This window comes from Podarcis gaigeae, assembly GCF_964106915.1.
Source record: "Podarcis gaigeae genome assembly, chromosome: 4".
Lineage (NCBI taxonomy): Eukaryota > Metazoa > Chordata > Lepidosauria > Squamata > Lacertidae > Podarcis > Podarcis gaigeae.
This window is the reverse complement of record NC_139677.1, coordinates 85194993-85214588: the sequence shown is the minus strand read 5'-3', so window position 1 is coordinate 85214588 and position 19596 is coordinate 85194993. Positions and strand designations below refer to the sequence as shown.

The 19596-nt window shown below is 42.0% G+C and overlaps 1 protein-coding gene and 1 long non-coding RNA gene across 2 annotated transcripts in view; one reads left to right on the top strand and one right to left on the bottom strand.

Annotated features, from left to right (window-relative positions):
• Window positions 1-19596, top strand: part of DDX10 (DEAD-box helicase 10) — a gene marked incomplete at its 5' end in the record, with an annotated part of 158923 nt that overhangs the window by 113593 nt on the left and 25734 nt on the right.
• On the bottom strand, window positions 8041-9907 carry LOC310843957. The gene is made up of 3 exons (XR_014563823.1): window positions 9657-9907; window positions 9420-9561; window positions 8041-8527 (listed from the first exon to the last, which is right to left on the bottom strand). It is a non-coding gene; the product is annotated as an uncharacterized lncRNA (long non-coding RNA).

Sequence of the window (19596 nt, the reverse complement as noted above, 5' to 3'; positions counted from 1 at the left end):
AAGTGGATGTGTATGGGAAACTGTCCTCATGGGCCAACTTGGAAGCCCCTGATGGGCAAAGATTGGCCCAAGGACTCGAGGTTCCCTACCCTTCTTATAGACCAGGGGTAGGCAACCTAAGGCCCATGGGCCACAAGCAACCCATGGGGGTCGATTAACCGACCCACAAACCGCCCCTGAACCGAGCTGCCTGCTTCCGTGGCACCGGAAATTGCGTCTGCGCAGACACAGATGCCGGAAATCACGAGCGGGCACGCAATCCGGCCCACGGAGGGATCTCCACTGGAGTGAACCGGCCCAGGCGAGGTAAACCTTGCCTACCCCTGTTATAGACAGTAGTGAGCTAGATGGACCATTGATCTGACTGTAGAATACAGTTTCATATGTTCCTAGCTCACCTGCATTAGCTGCCTTTAGCCTATTAGTCTATCACTTCAAGATTTTGGTTATGACCACAATCATAGCATCATAGAGTTGGAAGGGACCCAAGAGACCTCTAGTCCGACCCGCTGCAATGGCAGAGCCTAGAATGTTTTGGGAACATCTCTTATATGGACCTCTCTGAGATCAGCTGGAGAATCCTTCATCTGGATCCAACCACTACACTTTACCATACTGGTATATATATTTCATAAGACATTTGTATGTTAAGTGCATTTCAGGCAGAAAGGCAATTAATATATTTTATAAACAAATAAATAACATTTGAGAAAATGTTAGGTAGAGAGAAACATGAAATCCTGAAAAAAATTGACCTAAGGCGATTCCCCACCCCCTCCCAGATCATCCTGAATACCTCACACAGGTATTATCACACTGTGTATCTGAAGAAGTGTGCATGCACACGAAAGCTCATACCAAGAACTAACTTAGTTGGTCTTTAAGGTGCTACTGGAATTTTTTTTGTTTTGACTATGGCAGACCAACACGGCTACCTATCTGTAACCTCACACAGGGTTCGGGAATCTGTGGCCTCCAGGGGTTGCTGAACTACAACTCCCATCAGCCCTAGCTAGGATGATGGACAGTCAGGGATTATGGGGAGTTGCTGTTCACCAACTTCTGAAGGAGCACAAGGTCCCCTCTCATGACCCTCTCTTTGGGAACTGTTCCTCTGTTGGCATCTTCTGTCAGCACCATTTCCCCCTAGTATATATACTATCCGATTTTATTTTTTAAATTTTTATTGGAAATTTTATTTACAACATAACCCACCCATACAGAAATCCACCCTCATTAAACGTGAACATAACATACAATGAGCATAACATACAACAATACATACAACCATTACCCTGTATCTGGCCTCCTTATTTACTTCTTATAAGCTGTTTCCTTTATGAATAATTATTAAGATTTTTCTCATTATAACTTAAATACCATCTGATTTTAGTAAAACCTTTACTAAAACCTTCAAGCAGTATTAAAAAACAACCCATTAAAATTATCGATAAAAGACAGCTAAAGCAGGTATTCCATTCCATTACTGATTAAAATGAACAGTAAATAATGCACAGGTTAAAACACGTGTAACTTCTGCGTGTCTCAATATGCTTGTTATAAACGCACATGGAACAGAGTATTGAACTGCGAAGGCACCTGCCTGACGTCAGTAGATGAAGAGTGTAGCCTACAAGGTCAGTTTTTATCATTTATATATTCTCGGTTTATATTTCTTTTTCTCCTGTTGGGATGTTGATGGAATGGGGTCAGGACACTTGCTGGGAAGTTGACCTCACTGTGGCCAAGTTCCAGAAATGCCTCAAAGCACTTCTTTTTTACCTTGCCATGATCAGATCCCAATTCCTACCTCTGTCTTAACAAAGACTGTTTAGCAGTGGTTCATGGTGGAGTGACTGGCATGTTGTTTTTTGAGGTGTTTCCCACTCCCTGCAGAGCCTTAAAAAAACACCAAAACACCATCTTTGGTTAGGCTTGAAAGAGAGAGCTCAAGAATGGTCAGCCCCTAGTCAAGAGATTTTGACAGCTTGGAACCAGGAGTCAAATTCTTGTGAGATTCCTGGGGAGCCAACAGTGATGTGTAGAGAAGGCAGTCCCAAACTGACAGGAGCCCGAGGGATTCTTTTCGAGCTTATCCTTGCATCGGAAATCAGTCTAGTTTCAGCACCACTGCCTGAAGACTTTCACAAGTTCACCCAGGGTCAGGATCAAGGAGTCCCATGTGGGCTTTCATATTTAACGCTGCGGAAAGAAGCTATAAAACCAGCACTGACTATTACAAAAGAAACTGCTGCTGCTGAATCAAAAATACAGGTTTTCTCTTTGCACCTCAGGACTCTGAACCTTTGTTACATATCTTTAGGCACCGGGCAAAAATAAATAAATCCTCTTCTCCCAAGCCTTTGGCTAATTAAACTTTTAAACTGGGGAGCAGAGGGCAGTATTGTTTTGTTTGTTACTATATTACACATTTTTGTGTTTTTATATTGTAAAACACCCTGTGATCCTTGGGTGAAGGGTGGTATAGAAAAATAATAAGAATAGGAATTAATAATAATAATAATATCCACAAACAACAAAACATTGGTTAGTGCAAATAATTAAGCAGTCACTGCTGTATAAGGTTGTGGGCACACATCCCATTCTGTGTAATTTGTTAATTTGGAACAATTTCAAAGGAAGGAGGCTTGAATAATTTTTTATGTTTACATGGCTGTCCATCAATCAAATTCTCTAGGCAGCTTACACAATAAAAATAAACATTTATGCAGTGTTTAAAACTACAATAATTGAAACAAAAAAATAATGTAACAACATAGCAAAATTCCCTAATTGAGACATAAAGAATTTGCAGCTCTGCTTAAAACTATGCGAAATGAGTGAGAGTGTAAAGTTTTAAATCTGAAAACAGATTAAAACAGAAAATAAGCATAGGGTTTGTTTGGAGACACAAGTGTAAAATGGCCTTCAGCTCGTGCCAAAAAGACCATCAAGAAGGGAGGAAACAAACTTCTATGAGGAGAGCATTTCTTAAGCCACCACCGATCATCGCCACTCCTTTGTAACCACCTGTCTCACCTCACTTGGGTGGGGGCCCACAGAGCAGTTCCTCTGAAGGGGTCTTAAGGTTCACGTAGGTGTATGTGGGTTAAAAAGCTGGTTATTCTTGACAAGACAAAATCAGGAAGGAACTATCTAAAGAATCAATTGAATCTGAAAAGGATTTCAGGATTTTGCTATTTTTATTTATCAACTTTTTAAAAAAACAACAATGAAAGCAGCAGTGTATTTTGCTTGTAAACAGTGCCCATAAGGCTTGAGGTTCGGTGTGTTTTTGTGGATCTGGATTATTACAATTACAATTATTAATATTCATTTCATTTCTACACCATTTCATATTTTTAAGGAAAAAATATAAAGCGGTTTACAACCTTATTAGTGGGTGTAAGTGGGTCCTGTAACAAAATCTTGCAGTGCGGAGGGCTCCTGTTCAAAATGCCAATTGTGCCCTTGGTGCAGGATAATCCATTCCATTCTGTTCCTCCCACTGGTCTCCCGTTCCTCTTCCCCCTGCCTCAACAGTCAATAAATATTCTATAGCTGCTGATCATGTTCAGTGTTTCATTTGGGTTGTTTGAGGTTATTGGAATGGGGGGTTGCCCCTTAAGGGCAATTAGAATAACAACAACAACTTCTGCAAACCTTGAGTTCTCCCCAGCCTTCTCTTGTGCATAGGTGGTGCCATTTTGGAAAATAAAATGCTATTAGAATATGGGGATGTGGTGTTTTATTTTGCAATTGGAAAGAGCAGGCCCTTTCCTACATTTTAAAGAGGGACTTGAGAAGCGGCAGGCTGTGTTATTAATGCTCCCTTGTGCTAGCAAACAGGCTTCCTGGCTGGCCATTCTTCAAGACAGAATAGTGGACTAGATGCAACTTCAGTCCGACTCAGCAAGGCAGTGTGTGTCGGTACAACATTACTAGCAATGTGACACCCAGAGTCCATACACATCTTTTGTTATATTTTCATCAACTGCAGACTAGGCACAGGCAGGCTTAAATTGAGTTTAGTGCAATTTCAATTTTGCAGCAATGAGGGAGTCTTGCCTAAGAGCCAAAATGTGTCTTAGGTACCATTTCCTTTCTTTGGAACCCTAGTGGACTGCAGAGTGTCTTCTGCTTCCAGGAATCCTTATCTGGATGAAAACATATTTAGGCATAAAGCGCCACACCATTACAAGATGTTTTTGAAATGGCTTCTGCGAATAGCTGGCTCTGTAGGGCTGCTTATCACCACTCTGTGATTTGTGAAAGCATGCACAGTTAGGGCTAGGATCCATGCCCTTATCTTGAACTTCTTTCAGAAATTTTGCATATCACGAAAGATAACATTGCACACAGAATACAAATCATGGCGGTCTTATTAGAGTTGGTGGGTATAATAAAAAGGAAAGAGATTATCCCAGCTCAGTGTGAAACCGGAGGCGAAAAGTTATATTAGGTTCAAGCCAACAAAGAGAAATAATAGAGATCTCAGAGTCTATTTTTATGCCTCTCTGTGTATAAAAAATTGTGCTTAATCCTCATTGACTTAATAAATGATCATGACTTTAAATTTTCCTTTCAGGCTCATAACTCTGAAAAGTTCCACATTACCTATTTGGTGTGTGTGATGATATACCACAAGGGAGAAATGCAAAAATATATTGGGGAAAAAATTAAGTTGGCCCAGTCCTGTTATCATACCTTTTGAAAGAGGACAGATTTGTGGAAATTGCATTAGGGCAACACAATAAAGATGAATGGGAGTGGAGAAGGGGTAGGGAAAAGCTTAACATTTCTGCCCCTGCAGCTGCTATTTAAAGTTTAAAAACCAGTCACATTAATTGCACTCACACAATTGACATCAAACTTAGCTTGGTTCTTTGATATTGCTCGGATATGCAATAGGGCTTCTCCCTGATGCTCAAAAACTTTCAGCATTTATATAACACTTCCATTTATTCAAAGCATTTTGCATTCATTATCATGTTGCATTCCTTAGAACAACCTGTAAAGTTTGGCTAGTTGCCCAAACCTTAGTGTTGTGTAATTGGAGTTCTCATTGAAAGTGTGAGCCTGAGTTAGGCTTGATGCTGAATGAGTTAATGGAAGCGGTGATTTCAAAACTAAGGACTTTCTGAATCATAGCTCAAGCCATTATCCTACACCAGCTCTCTCCACTGAAAACAATGACTTTCTTCAGCCCCTTTTTTCATTTGGTAGAATATGAATGGAGTGACCTAATCTTATATTCCAGGTCTTTCAAATATTATTATGTCCCATTTCATCAAGCTGTTACTATTCCCCCCATGCTCTTTGTTACATTTCAAAAGCATTTCTTAATTTATTACCTGCCACTTAGTGTTCACGGTTTATCCATGCAAATCAATATTCCTGGTTCTTGTTTGGTTATCTCATTAATTTAGGAGGACGCAACTGTCTCAAGTGGCTTCTGTTTTTTAAAAAAATTCAGTACTCGTTGGCCTGAGAAACTACTGTGTGTATGTGTGTGTTAAATCAAACTCCCAAGTCAAAGGCTTCCAGCATTGGCTACCAATCTTCAGGACTGCTTTGTAGTAGTCCATCTCTCACATGGAAGGTGTAAGGTATTCTTCCCTGATCATAACAAGTTCTGTTTGGATATAGTCTGCACTGCCCCTACTCAATTCTGCTCAAGGATCGAAGGAATGAATAGGAAGAAGGTTAGATTGGGTGAAAATGATCACCACCAGTTTACAGGTGGAAAACTGGGGGAAGCCATTTTGATTCTGCTCCAGGGGCTTACAATTCATGTTCTGAAATTGTTTTGGATGGGAAGGTTCTAGCATCCAGAAATAATGATAGTGACCAAAGCTTCACAGTGGCAGTCGTGTGGTATCAGCATGTCCTGTCAGTACAAGGATTTCCACTTGTGCAACAGGACTGTTCACATAAACTCTCGTGCATGCCCTGCACCCACTCCAAATCTGCTCCAGAGGTTTGGAAAATTTGAAGGGAGGAAAGGGGAAGAACATTCCATCGTGCAAGGAAAAATCCTTGCTTTGGCAGAGCATTGATATAGTAGTACTTTGGATACAAATCCAGCAGCTTTGAAAATGATTTTATTTTTTTAATTTATGAAAAAAGAGTTGGAAGAAAGGGAGAGCCTCGCCATGCCACAACTCTAAACCCATTATCTTCCATTTTTCTTGGGGTGGGGGATTATCTTAATGACACTAGCCCCCAGAAAATTGCAGCAAATCTGCCGGAACGAAGGGAGAGTGGTCCTAGTTGTCATTAGCCCATTTCAGATGACTAATGTGGGTGAGTGTGATTATCATGGCTGTTAGCCCTGACCAACAAGCATCTATTGAAATGGCCCAGCTGATCCTATCTGTGTATGCATATGTAGATTCTGTTTATGAGGATGGGAGACCTGTGACCTCCAACTTGCATCAGCCACAGCAAGTACATAGCCATTGGTCAAGTACTGAGTCCAGCAACATTGGGGGGGGGGGGGTGACAGAGGCACAGATTTCCCATTCCTAGTTTACACAGATAGCTGAATGCATGTAGGTTGTTGGTGAGTCTGGTTGCCATGATGTACAAAGAATTGGGAGACACCATGATGGTTGCCATAGTTCAGTACTCCCAATTAAGGTTGTCTGAAAAGGGCTGCAAGTGGTCTTGTCCTTGAAAGAGCAAGACCCTTCTCCTCCGCTCTCTCCAGCTGCTGGTCAGATCTGTGGCTGTTGAGCAAAGCCGTGTTTGGGGGAGCTTTATTTAGCAGCCTTTAAGAATCCGAGCTCTAAATCTTTCAGTGAAGTCCAAGAGAGGATTTGAGAATTAACTCGCCTTGAATGAGCCTCACTATCTCTCCTCTCTAGCTATTTTTCTTTGGCTGTGTTCAGCAGTTTCGTAGATCAAAGAGCCTTCAAGTTTTAAAGCAGAACACTCTGCTTACTGCTCTTTTCCCTCCTACCCCAAAGTTGTTTGTGGCTTACATTTCTACGTGACCTACTGCCAGCACGCCTCCCTATGCCATCATTGATGCCTCAGAAAAAATAATAATAGTTACAATCAGCAATCAGAAAAACATTGTCTCTGTGTTGGTTAATTATTTTAGGAACGATTATTCAATTTAATTGAGGCTGCGAGGATCATTAAGATTCCAGCTGCTGGAAGGGTTTGCTGCTGAACCTTCAAGCTTCTCCTTTTGAAATATGTTAGGGTTGTTTCAAAGATTTTGAAAGCGCAAAACACCCTCGTTTCTTCACCATTATGCCCCATTCAAGAAGAATTGGTACACAACTGCTTGGTGGTTTAATCACAGCGGTTTAGTGCCTAAGTATAGAACAAGAGAACCAGAACTTGGGAAACCCTGAGAAGATTTTGTTGAAGATTTATTAAGGTTGCAGTCTTAACACCACTTACCTGGGAGTAAGCCCCACTGAATTCAGTAGGAGTTACTTCTGAGTAGTTACAGTTAGGTATGCACTGTAACCTATTACTCAAAACTTCAAATTCACCTACAGTATGTAACACTCACCAAAACCTTTTTGGTTTTTGGACCTCTTTTGTCCTATCCATCAGTGTTCTCTCTCTCCCTCCCCCCCCCCCGCCAGTGTGGTGTAGTGGTTAAGAGCGGCAGTCACATAATCTGGTGAACCGGGTTCGCGTCTCCGCTCCTCCACATGCAGCTGCTGGGTGACCTTGGGCCAGTCACACTTCTCTGAAGTCTCTCAGCTCCACTCACCTCACAGAGTGCTTGTTGTGGGGGAGGAAGGGAAAGGAGGTTGTTAGCCGCTTTGAGACTCCTGAAGGGGAGTGAAAGGCGGGGTATCAAATCCAAACTCTTCTTCTTCTTCTTCTTCTCTCTGGATAATGCTTTTTCTTGAGACATTCTTTCCTTTCAGAGGTGAGCTATACAATCAGCAGAATTATATGGTGAGCTCTTTCTAGACTGTCCTGCTTCAGCTTGTAAAGTGGGTTGGGAGCTTATCCCCCCCACCAATAAAAGTGTCTGGTGCATAAAATGACTCCTTAATAAACTACAAATTGTGATGAAGGCAGATTTTTAAAGCAGTGTTTTTGTAACAAAAAAGAAACTGTTACAATTATAATTAGTACGCAGTAAATCCAGCCATCGCATCCCTTCTTCTAGTTGGTATAAACAGCTGAATAATTTTTTACATGTTCTTCTAAGGCTGTATGTAGTGCTCACTGCTTGATGCAGAGCTCCTTAAAGAGGTAAATCATCTTAAGCTGTAATGGGTGTAAGCATGAAATATGAAGTGGTATTGAGGTAAGACCTGTCCTTGTCCCCTCTTTCTGCCGTTTGTGAGCTTTTCGCTGGGTGTTCCATTGTTAATATAATGCATTCTGTTTTCAGTGGTCTTCCTGCCCTTTCCTTATGAATGGCGAAGTTGTTTGCATATCTGTACTGCAGCATCATTAAATACGGGTACTCTTGTGAGCTTCTTTGACATAAATGACTGGTTGTTTGTGCAGGACCGTTTGAAGTTGTGTCAGCAAAGCAGATCACCTATAGACAAGAAAGAATGATCACTAATTGTAGCCTGAGTCAACTCATGCTTATACAATTGATTTACCATTTAGCTGCTCTTTGAGATGGAAATCCATAAAGAACATTAAGTTTCTTTTTAAAAGCTCTCACACAGTATCATTATCTCAGTAATGAATGTTGATTTTGCGATGGGGAGGGGCGGAACGTACAATTTTCATTTTTAAATACCCCTTTCTGAGTCTTTTAAACGGGAGGCATTTGCAGTGAGGGTGATTTTTGCTGTTCACCCTTGACATTAGTTGTTTTGGTCATATGTCCCCCCCACCCCCGGTCCAGATTCTACAAGGAATTGCCACAAACGCCTACAACCCAATGTACAGGCCCATTTTCCACACACTGACCACTAGGCATTTGGGTAGTAGTAATAGTAGACAAATTTTGAGAGTAGGCCAAAGCATAATACCTGCCAGTCTACAACCAGTAACCTGTAATCCAAACCTCCACCATCATTTTTCATTTTTTTTTGCCGGGGAGGGTAATGAATCTTAGCAGGGAACCCCCCACCCCCTTGGTTTTCCCTCGGAGTCAGAATATATGGCAGAGTTCACTGACGTACTATTTGTTTTTCAATGGAAAAGTGGCATCTGCTTATTTGGAAACATAATACCCCTGGCTGTTTGGTTTCCTTCAAATACATTTCTAAGCAGCTAAACTGCTTTGAGTCACAACTTTTTTTGTTTTTGATTAAACAGCCATATGCTTCCGAATGGAACAGTCTCAGTTGTTATATTAAATTTGTAGATGACTCGCTACCTTACAAAACTCAATTACCTCACATCCCCCCATCAGCCCTTTTAGGAGGGAACAGATGGGAGAGTTCTGCTGCCCTGTCATGTTTTTCTTGACTTACGATTAGAATTTCTAAAGATAATGTGTCACTCGCATGTTTTGTATTTCTCATCTCTGAAGATATGCTTTTGATTGCTCTCTTCCTAAGCCTGCAGATTTTACGCAGCTGGGGTGCCTTCTGGCTTATGATATGTGGCTGAAACCTGAATCAGTTCAAGATTGGAGAAAATGGATCTTAAGTTGGCTCTTTCTGAGACTGATCACCCCAACAGTAATTAAGCCCCACCCACCCACCCACCCACTGGGCTGTTTGGCTGGCAGCTTTTGCTGGCATCTCCATCTCAGGGCCACGTAAATAAAAATAAGATATGCAGGCAGAGGAAGGCCTGTTGAATTTGGCTGGGGCTCTTCAAACGTTCTGTATTCAGGGCACACATTCTGTGTTAACCGTTCTGTGGAGGAGCCTCTACTCAGCACATCATGGTGGTTCCTGCATTCTAAAACACGAGTAGGCAGACTTTGGGCTTGTGATATCTACTTTTTTAAAAAAACCAATCCGATCCTGAGATCCACCCGCCAGAGCCAAGGGCAAAATAGTAGCTAAGGAAGGTGAAGATTATCCTAATATTAGTAGAGGGAGCTCTCTTGGCAGTTCCACCACCACCAGAAGTTCAGGAATGGCGGCAGCCGGGGAGTGAAATCTCTTAGGTTGGGGAATTCCTTCCCCACAATGGTACATATGCCTAGCACCTTCATTATATAGTTTCCACCTTAAGGTGAAGATGTACCTGGTTACCCTTGCCTTGGACAACTGAGTTGTTTTCAGGTTCCACTCACACAGTTATTTAGTTGAATACTGCCTGTTGTTGTTGTTGTTGTTGTTGTACAGGTACTGATGAGTACATGCTCAGCCCAGGACAAAAATAATGTATCCCACTGATGCTTCTTAATATCGTTCCTAAGCAGTGGTGCAAATGTGACCACTGAACCAGCTGTATAGAGTGTTACTTACACTGTTGTTTCATTCTTAAAACCAGCCCCCCTTGCACCTTTTTGTCACATAATATATATATTTTGAGTGCTTTCTTTTTTACACATAGAGGAGATGCCTTTGAAATAATTTCCTTATAGAGTCTTTCTTTCAGCACTCAACATAGGTAGACCTTTTCACAATATCATCCCACACAAAAGATGAGAGTCGCCAAGGAGAACACTTCTCCTTTCTGGTATTCCTAAGTTCACTAAGGCAATGTGCACGAGCAACATAACACGCATGCAGCTTGGTGGAGGCACCTTCCCTTGAGGTCAGCAATATCCTTAAATAGAGTCACATACCATCATGATAGGAAACGACTAAAAATAAAAATGCAAAGTTCCCCGGTTTCCATGATTTGGAATTGCTAATGCTACCCAAAACTAAAAATAAGTACTTGCGTAGAACTTAGTTTTGTCAGGTGATGCCTATGACTCACTAACACATATTTTACAAGTTTAAACTATTGTAACCTTTTCTGCTGCTTTTCATAGAATGGATACGCCATATGGAGTATCATAGAATCATAGAATTGTAGCATTGGAAGGGACACAAAGGCTCATCCAGTCCAACATCCCTGACAGATGCCCATCCAACCTTTGTTTAAAAAGCCTCGAATGAAGGAGGGAAAAGTGAAATATATGGAATAAAATTGGTTGGACAGAGATTCTCACCCCCTTCATGGTTTGAGGCAGATACCGTAATTTTCGCTCTATAGGACGCACCCGACCATAGGACGCACCTTGTTTTAGGGGGGGGGGCAAGAAAAAAAACTCCCCCTCTCTGCTCAGCGCCCCTTCAGCAAAGCGGCAGGAGAAACGGAGCCCCTTCCATTTCTCCTCCCGCTTCGCTGAAGGGCCGCTGCGCAGAGAGGGAAAGCTGTGCAGCGCCTATTCAGCGAAGCGAAGCCAGGAGAGCTAGAGGAATCAGTGCACACTAATCCCTCTCGCTCTCCTGGCTTCAGCGAAAGGAACCCGCAGCCTCCGGAGCATGGAGGGAGCGTTCCCTCTGCGCTTTGGAGGCTTCGCGTTGCTATCGCTGAAGCCAAGGAGCCTGCATTCACTCCATAAGACGCACACACATTTCCCCTTAATTTTTGGAGGGGGGAAAATTTCCCCCCTCTCTGCTCAGAAAAAGTGTGTCTTATAGAGCGGAAAATACGGTACATACTTTGGCTTTTCTGGTTCTTACCTGCCCAGTTCCCTCTTGATACACAGAGCTGCAATGAATGCTGTCCTGTGTCATCTTTATTGCCCTTAAGGGTATAGGAAGCTGCCTTATATGAAGTCAGTCCATTGCTACATCTAATTTAGTAAGATCTACACTGATGAGCAGCAGGTCTCCGGGGTTTTCAGCAGAGACTTTCCCCAGCATTTCCTAGAGATGACAGGGATTGAGCTATAACCCCCTTCCCCGCCAGGTTGATCTGCTGCCACTGAAGTTGTTTTGGGGCATAAAACAAGAATATTTTTGAAGTTAAAGAAATATGGCCTAATGGCAGTGGCAGAGTTTGGGTGGTTCTCTGTACGTACATGTACTGTTGGTGGTTGAAAATGATTTAAAGATCTGTTTTATTTTATTTGCAATGTGCTGCTTAGAACAGTTTTGTCCTAACTGAAAGTCCACCCTGCAGAGTTAATCAACTAAGATTCAAAGGTCTGGGATATGGCTTCTTTATAAGGAACGCATGAAAAGGCCGTATAGTTCCAAGTCTGCTCAGGAAAATATGCTATATTGTATTTTTTCATATGCATTTGAAAGACAATTCCCAGTGCCATTAATTAAACATTGCCTTTCTAAGTAACCTTCACTTAATATTTTTCATATTCTTGCACATTGCTAATTGCATTTGACTGTCAGTCTTTCTGGTGAATTAAGTTTCTGAAAGCCATCTTGGTAGGAATACAAAAGGGAATTAAGAAGATAAATGTAAACCTGTATAAATGTTAGAATGGTCTGAGACGGTATCAAAATAATTCAAAATTCTTGGCATGATATCTCTTCATATAAGCCAACTAGTAAATTTGACAGAAGATTATTATCTGCATATAGGAGATAAAAAGACAAATGAGCACTGTTACAGGCTAATGCAATGTTTAACCAGAGATAATTCTCTCCCAATGTTCCTATCCAACTTGGTCATGATTTATCACCTAAGCCAGGCATGAGGAACCTATGGCTCTCCAGGTTCTGTTGGACTCCAGTTCCCTTCAACCCCCACAGAGCTAATGGGTATGAAGCAGATCCAGTTACGGATGTGGCCTGGGGAGAGGAATGGTAATCCAGGAAAAGTGGTGAGGGCCAGAAAGACGTGGAGGGGCTGTCGGAGTCTCCGCTCAGCCAAGCTGATAAGGCCTCATCTTCCTCCGAGCTGAGTGTTTGAAATCGCCTCCAACGTGTTTAATGACCTGAGCCTTTGATGAGGCCTCAAGCGCATTCTATCCAGCAGGGTTCCCAGCACAGGGAAGAGACGAGAGGTTTGGCTACATTGTAAAGAGTTTTATTTCTAAACTACGCAGAACAGAAAAGACATCCTCTCTCTATGAAAGCAGAGAGCAACTGAACAAAGGAAACAGGAAACCACTAACGTCACATCCCGTCTCCCTTTCCCGTGAGACTGCAAGGTCTCTGGAATGTAAACAGAGTCCTGTGACTCCCAGCAGCTGCTCAGCGATGAGAACAGAAACTAACAGGGGTCACATTTGTCCCTCAGACTTGAGGGTCCCTGCCCCTGCCCCAAGCTAAGGAGGTAATCTCCCTTGAGTGCAATGAAAGATCTATCATATCTCCAGTGCTGAAATAAGGATTAACTTCAAGTCTGGTCAATTTCTGTACATAGATATTTGCCTGTTTGTGTGTGTGTGTGTGTGTGTGTGTGTGTACATACACACAAAGACACACACACACACACACACACACACACACACCATCTTGTCCTTTGTCTGGACCACCTCTTTTCCTAGTCTTAGACTGACTAGGTAATTGCTACACAATACTGGCTATGTCACCGTATGAAAATTAGGATAAGTTATGAATGGAGACTGCTATTGTGTAAGCTGTTAATATTTGTCACTTTTTACTGTAACTAATAAAGGGTGAAATACACCATCTTGCATAATCCTGCAGGTCTAAAAATAAATATAAAAATAAAACAATTAGCCAGTGTAGCTGAGTCATAAACCATTCATATTAAAATCTGGATGTTGGTAGCTAGCCAGACAGTGTTGGCTACTCTGCTGATGACTGCATTGTGATTTTTTTTTTTTTAAAAAAAACAACACTATCCAGCAAAAACTCAGACAGCCTGTCCAATTACAAATGTTACTGCTCATAAAATCTATTCAGAAACCTTTTAAAAATGTGCTGTGTTTGGCTTTAATGTTTTGCTGTTCATGAAGAAAAAAGTATAGCTAATGTGATAGCAACTTTTTACTAGACCAACTTCTGTGGGTTTAATTACAATGTTTGAGTTGCGTGCTATCGACAATGAAATGGGAAGGAAGGAATGGAGCGGAAAGGCAATTCTCACCTCTATACTGATGCAACTCCTGTCTGCTACATCAAACCAACTAATAACCTAGTTGAACTATAAGGTGTCTCTCTCGTTCCGCCCCAGGCTTGCATTTTATCTGCTAAGTGACTGGATGGGGGAGGGGGTGCGCGGAGAGATAATTCTTTAATGGGAAGACACTATGGAGCCTTCCCATATATACATGTGCTATAGACTCCTATTTCACAAGCCCCAAAATGGTGTTACAGGTGCAACCTGGCAACCCATTTTTGAGGGGGAAGGTTGTGTTCACATCAATTGCTATAGCATGTTGATGGTGCTTGAAAAATGAGCAGTGGTTATTGTGGGAACCCGTCCCTAGGAAGCTAGGGCTGAATCTCTGACGGGATTAATCCACACATTACAGTTTTCAATGTCACTGGGCCCTTGAGAACTTGGGGCTTTGCAGAATGGGAGAGGTGATGCGTGGCAGTGCTTTTACCAACATACATTTCTGTTTGCTAAACCTCTAAGGAAGAGTGTGGCACGGTTAATAAAGTTTGGTGCTGGTGATGTTCAGTAAACATGACCAGCTGCTTTGCTTATTAGGTCTGCAAATCTTTATTTGTGCCCATTGTACGTGTGTTCAGTACGTTCACGTGTACCAGAACAGTCACGCATCTCACTGTTCTTATTGAATCTGTTTCTCTTCTCCTTGAATTACTGATGATTTACTGCAGAGCTTTCCAAACTGTGTGTCACGACACGTTAGAGTGTCGGCTGCAGTGTGTAGGTAGGCCGTGCAAATGCTCCCCGCACTGCTCCTGGGGCTGGAAACAGCTTAGTGCTACCTCTGGTTTGCTAGTAAAACTGCATTACTGTGTCACAAAATGATGCATGTCTAAAAAGTGTGTCATCAGCATGAAAAGTTTGGAAAGCTCTGATTTAGTGTGTCAAAGTGACCTGCACCAGGCAAGTTTATTCATTCCAACTTACAGTTGACCCACAGAAGTATGGTTGAGTTCCCCCCTTTGATTCTTATATCTTCTGTTATTTCTAAACAGCTGTTTGATGCTGAAGCATGGGTATGGAGCGATCTATCACATCTTTCAAATTTTAGTGAAAGGATGAAGACCCATTTCACAGCTGCAAAAAAAGAGAAAAAACTAAGAAGAAATAAATGCTTCTTAGCTACCTATGAGCAAGCCTAATGAGGACAAAAATGATTAGATTGAGGATGTAAATCTAAGCATAATGGTATGAAAATAGATTCCATTCAAATAGATGGGATTTCTCTCACATGGGATTTCCTTATTCTAGCAGTTATATTCCATATATATATATATATATATATATATATATATATATATATATATGAATAAAAATGACATTGTTCACAAAGACAGCTAAAATTTCCTCTGCATGGTACAGCCAGGGCCGTTTTAAGCAGATGCAGCTCCGGGGTGCAAAGATCCGCCCGGCGCCCCTAGGTTGCCCAGAGGTGTCAACCTTTGAGGGGGGGAAGTTGTTGACCTTTTGCGGGTTGCAGGGACTCACAGCGCCAACCAATAGGGGTGCCCGCGCCCCCCCCCACAGGGGCGTATGAAGCTGGGTGTGGCTTCCATGTTGGGGGGAGACAAAATGTTGGGTGGCACAGTCGCCGTGCTGCCTGCCCACTGCCTCCCCCCTGCTGCATGGTGGCTAACTGTTCCGGCTGCGCGCGCAGTGCCCGGGGAACAACGGGGAATGCAAGCAGCAGTGGAGGAAAGATCTCCAGACAGTATCCGCGTGCTCATATTCGGCCGGATTTGTTGCTACTGTAGGCACTGTCGGTGCGCGACGGATCCCATCTGGAGATGTTTCCTCCGCTGCCGCTTGCATTCCCCGTCATTCTGCGCTGGCACCCCATGTTGGGCGGTGCTGGGAGCGTGCACTCACAGCAGAAAAGCCAGTAAAGGGATGTGTCGCGCTGCGCCCACAACGTTACACAGTACTCCAGGTGCGGCACTGAAACAGTTAGCCGCCATGCAGCTGGGGCAAGAGCTAACAGCCGAGCAGAGCAGAGCTCATTGGAGTGCCACGGGCTCTTCTGCTGCGGATGGCTTGGCACGAGTTCGGGGGCGAGTGTTGGGAGTCTGGGGAAGAGCCGCTTGCAGCAGAAGAGCCTGTGGCGCGCAGATGGGCTCTACTCCGCTTGGCTGTTGACTCCAACGCTTGGCCCTGGACTCTCGGCCTGGCACTCCTGAGAGCCTGGCGCCCAGGTGCCGTGCACCTCTAGCACCAACGGTTAAGACGGCCCTGGATGCAGCTCTAATAGCATATTAAAAAATCATTGTAGTGTTTGTTGGAGCCGTGGGTTGGATATTACTTTGAGTGGTCATGTTACCAAGCCTTTGGGGGTTCAGATTTCATGGAAATCAATATACAGATGGAAACAGAACTTATAAAGACCCCAGGGTTTATTGAGGGAATTGCAACTGATGCAAAATGTAGCACAGTGGAACCTCGGAAGTTGAACGGAATCCGTTCCGGAAGTCTGTCCAACTTCCAAAACGTTCAGAAACCAAGGTGCGGCTTCCGATTGGCTGAAGGAGCTCTTGCAGCCAATTGGAAGCCACATCAGACATTTGGGTTCCAAAGAACGTTCACAAACCAGAACACTCACTTCTGAGTTTGCGGCGTCCGGGAGCCAAAATGTTAGACTTGCAATGCGTTTGGGATCCAAGATATGACTGTACATAATTTATGATGTATGTACCTTAATAATGTTTTTTTAAAAAACAACAACAACAACAATGGCTTCACTCAGCACATGTCAGAGAAAAGGCACATCTTTATTAGGTCTCTTTCTCTGCTCAACACAGAAATTTGGGCCCTCCTTAAGAGGTTTATATCTCCGAGTTGCATGTGGAAACCAAAAAACTTGTATGTTCACTGTGACTCAGTGCTAACTGAAAAATTTCCTCTCATGAAGAGAAGTTTGGGGCTGTTTTCTCCATCTGCCAATTTTGTTTCATTATCGGAAATCTACACAGAGCCTTCAGTTATGTCAAGCGTTTCAGTTAAACCAATCCATTTAATATGGTCAGACAACAATGATACAAATTGACCTACCAGAATTACTCTCCGTGTTTCACTCTGTGTATTATTTATTTACTTACAAAGCTTATTTATTGCCTTTCTGCCTGTGGAAGACTCAAGGCATTGTACAATAACAGCCGACCATCTGTCTCCTGCACAGGGCTGTCCAACACACACACAAACACAACATAAAATAAAATTATGGTTGTCTAATGGTACAGGCAGGCTACGCCTTGATTTGGTCCCCTGGACTAAGGTATATCACTCTCCACTTGTGTACTTTGAACTTCTGCTCGGCTTCTGCTGAAATAGTATGGCTTTGTGTCACCTTTGGCAAAAGCATAAAAATATTTGTAAAGTAGCTCCCAGTAGATTCACAATGCATAAATGATACCGTGTGTCAACTTGAGGGTTTTGTTTCTGTGCTAGAATAATAATGTTTTTGTAATTCTGGCAATTGTTACAGATAAAATTGGTACTAACAGTTTCCTGTGCATTAAATTAAAATGGCCCCCAATCTTATTGTTGAATCTAGCATTACAATGCAATTAAACCAAAATGGTAAGTAGTGGCAACACTGCCTTTGCTCAGGGTAGCCTTGGCTTCTTTCCCAGAAACTATATTTGACATAATTCTAGATGGGCCTTTCCACTCCACTGTAATTTTATAAAGTCTAATTGCTAAAAGTAAAAAATATATATTGAAACCTCAGACTTTCTTTCTCTGCCCACTGAAGTGACTGGTTTATATATCATAGGGATTTCTGCCCATTTCTTTGGCGTATGTGGGAGAATATTTGATCACAGGCATCCATTCCATTTCCTATATAATTGTAGAACTAAATAATACCTGGGATACCTGGCTTTGCCATCTGCGTCCACAGGTGTTGGGGCATCTCTCCCAATGCAGGGAAGCAGGAAATGGGAAGCAGGAAGTAGAATGGATAGATCCCAAGAATCAGCATTGGGATCTATCCATTCTAACTTTTTCATAAATGATCTAGAGTTAGGGGTAAGCAGTGAGATGGTTGTTTGTGGTGGTTTTAAAAAAGGGAAAAGATAATGAGGCGCATCAAAAGGCTCTTTCCAAAAATTGGTAAACATGCAGTAAAACGGCAAATGCAATTCAGTTTAAGCAAGTGTAATGTGATGCATATTGGGAACAGAAACCCACATTTTATATATATGCTCATGTTGTCTGAACTTGCAGTGATTGCCTATTCACTCAGTGGTCTTACTCAGTATAATGATGGCAGCTTCTTGTGTTTTTATGAGCTGCTGCGTTGTAGGCTGAAATTATTTAGACCCTTTCAATGAAAGCTTGCCTAGGTTGTTTTCTGTTCTAATTTCCCCCCTATGCACTTTCATTGACATCTAATTGACCGCAAATGCCATTTTAGTGAAAACGACCAATAAGAGTGGAGATTTGGGTGTATGGCACAGAGCAGTTGAACCACCTCCTAAAGAAAAAATAGATGGAATATGAAAGTGCTCACGTTGGAGTGAGATTTCCAAGGTTTTTCTCTTATCATTTTGTGATTGTCCTTAAGTCTAAATATCAGCTTAAGAAAAATCATTGCTTGGTATGAATAGTAATTGTAAAACTAGACTTTTCTGTATCAACATAGGAGGTGCTTTCACCTCTCTCTGAAAATCATGCATTTCCAATGAAGAGAATATACTTTAAAATCTTTCCATCTTCCTATGCAATGTTATTAGCACATAATTAAGGAAAGTGCAACTAAAAAATAGCAAACTGTCCTCCTGATAAAATAAATGTGTGACTTTTGTTATGCAGACACTAATAGAAAGCACCCAAGCAAGTTGAATAATAAAATAACAGTTAATTAAAAACAATAAGGAAACACAGTTCCTGGCAAAAATAATTTGATTCCAACAGGTAAATGCCATAGATCAAATCTAGTTACACTGCTATAAAACCTCTTCTAATTTACTGCACCATGATGGTTAATTCTTCTGATTGAGCGCACCATATTAGTTAATTTTATACAAGGTGGGTACTTGGGTCAGTCTGAGCATATCTACTAGAATAAACTTACCATTGAGAGAAATTGCTATTAAAACCTCATCTCTGTTTTAATTACAAGTCTCTGAGTTGCTGAAATAAAAATTGTGTGGCGCTGGGATGAGTTTCATGCGTTCAGGGGTAGCGGAGATAGATGTTCATTAGATTACAGCAAGAGACCATTTTTCATGTGTGAGAAAACTGACTGGTTCTTTTTTTTTCTTACGACTGATCACTTAAAGTGTTCATTTTGCCACAAAGATATTCTGAACAAGGAGAAAGGTACACAAGTTACTTTTGCCGTCAAATTGACTCCAGCGACTCGATGTATTTACAGTAGTTTTCTGGGGGTGGGGGTTCCTTCTAAAAATATTATGTACTTTAAGGATTTTTTAGCAAGGCTATACTGACTAGTGCCAATAAAGAGTTGTAGTCAAAAATATCTGAAGGGCAGCAGATTGGTAAGGACTGGGCATAGAATGTTTTATTACAAATTACTGATGGATCATAATGGTAACGAGATGTTTTTGTGTTTTGCTTCATAGAGTACTCTGTCTTTTTATGTAACAGTAGCACAATGATGTCCTCATAGTGGGGAGGGAATACCTT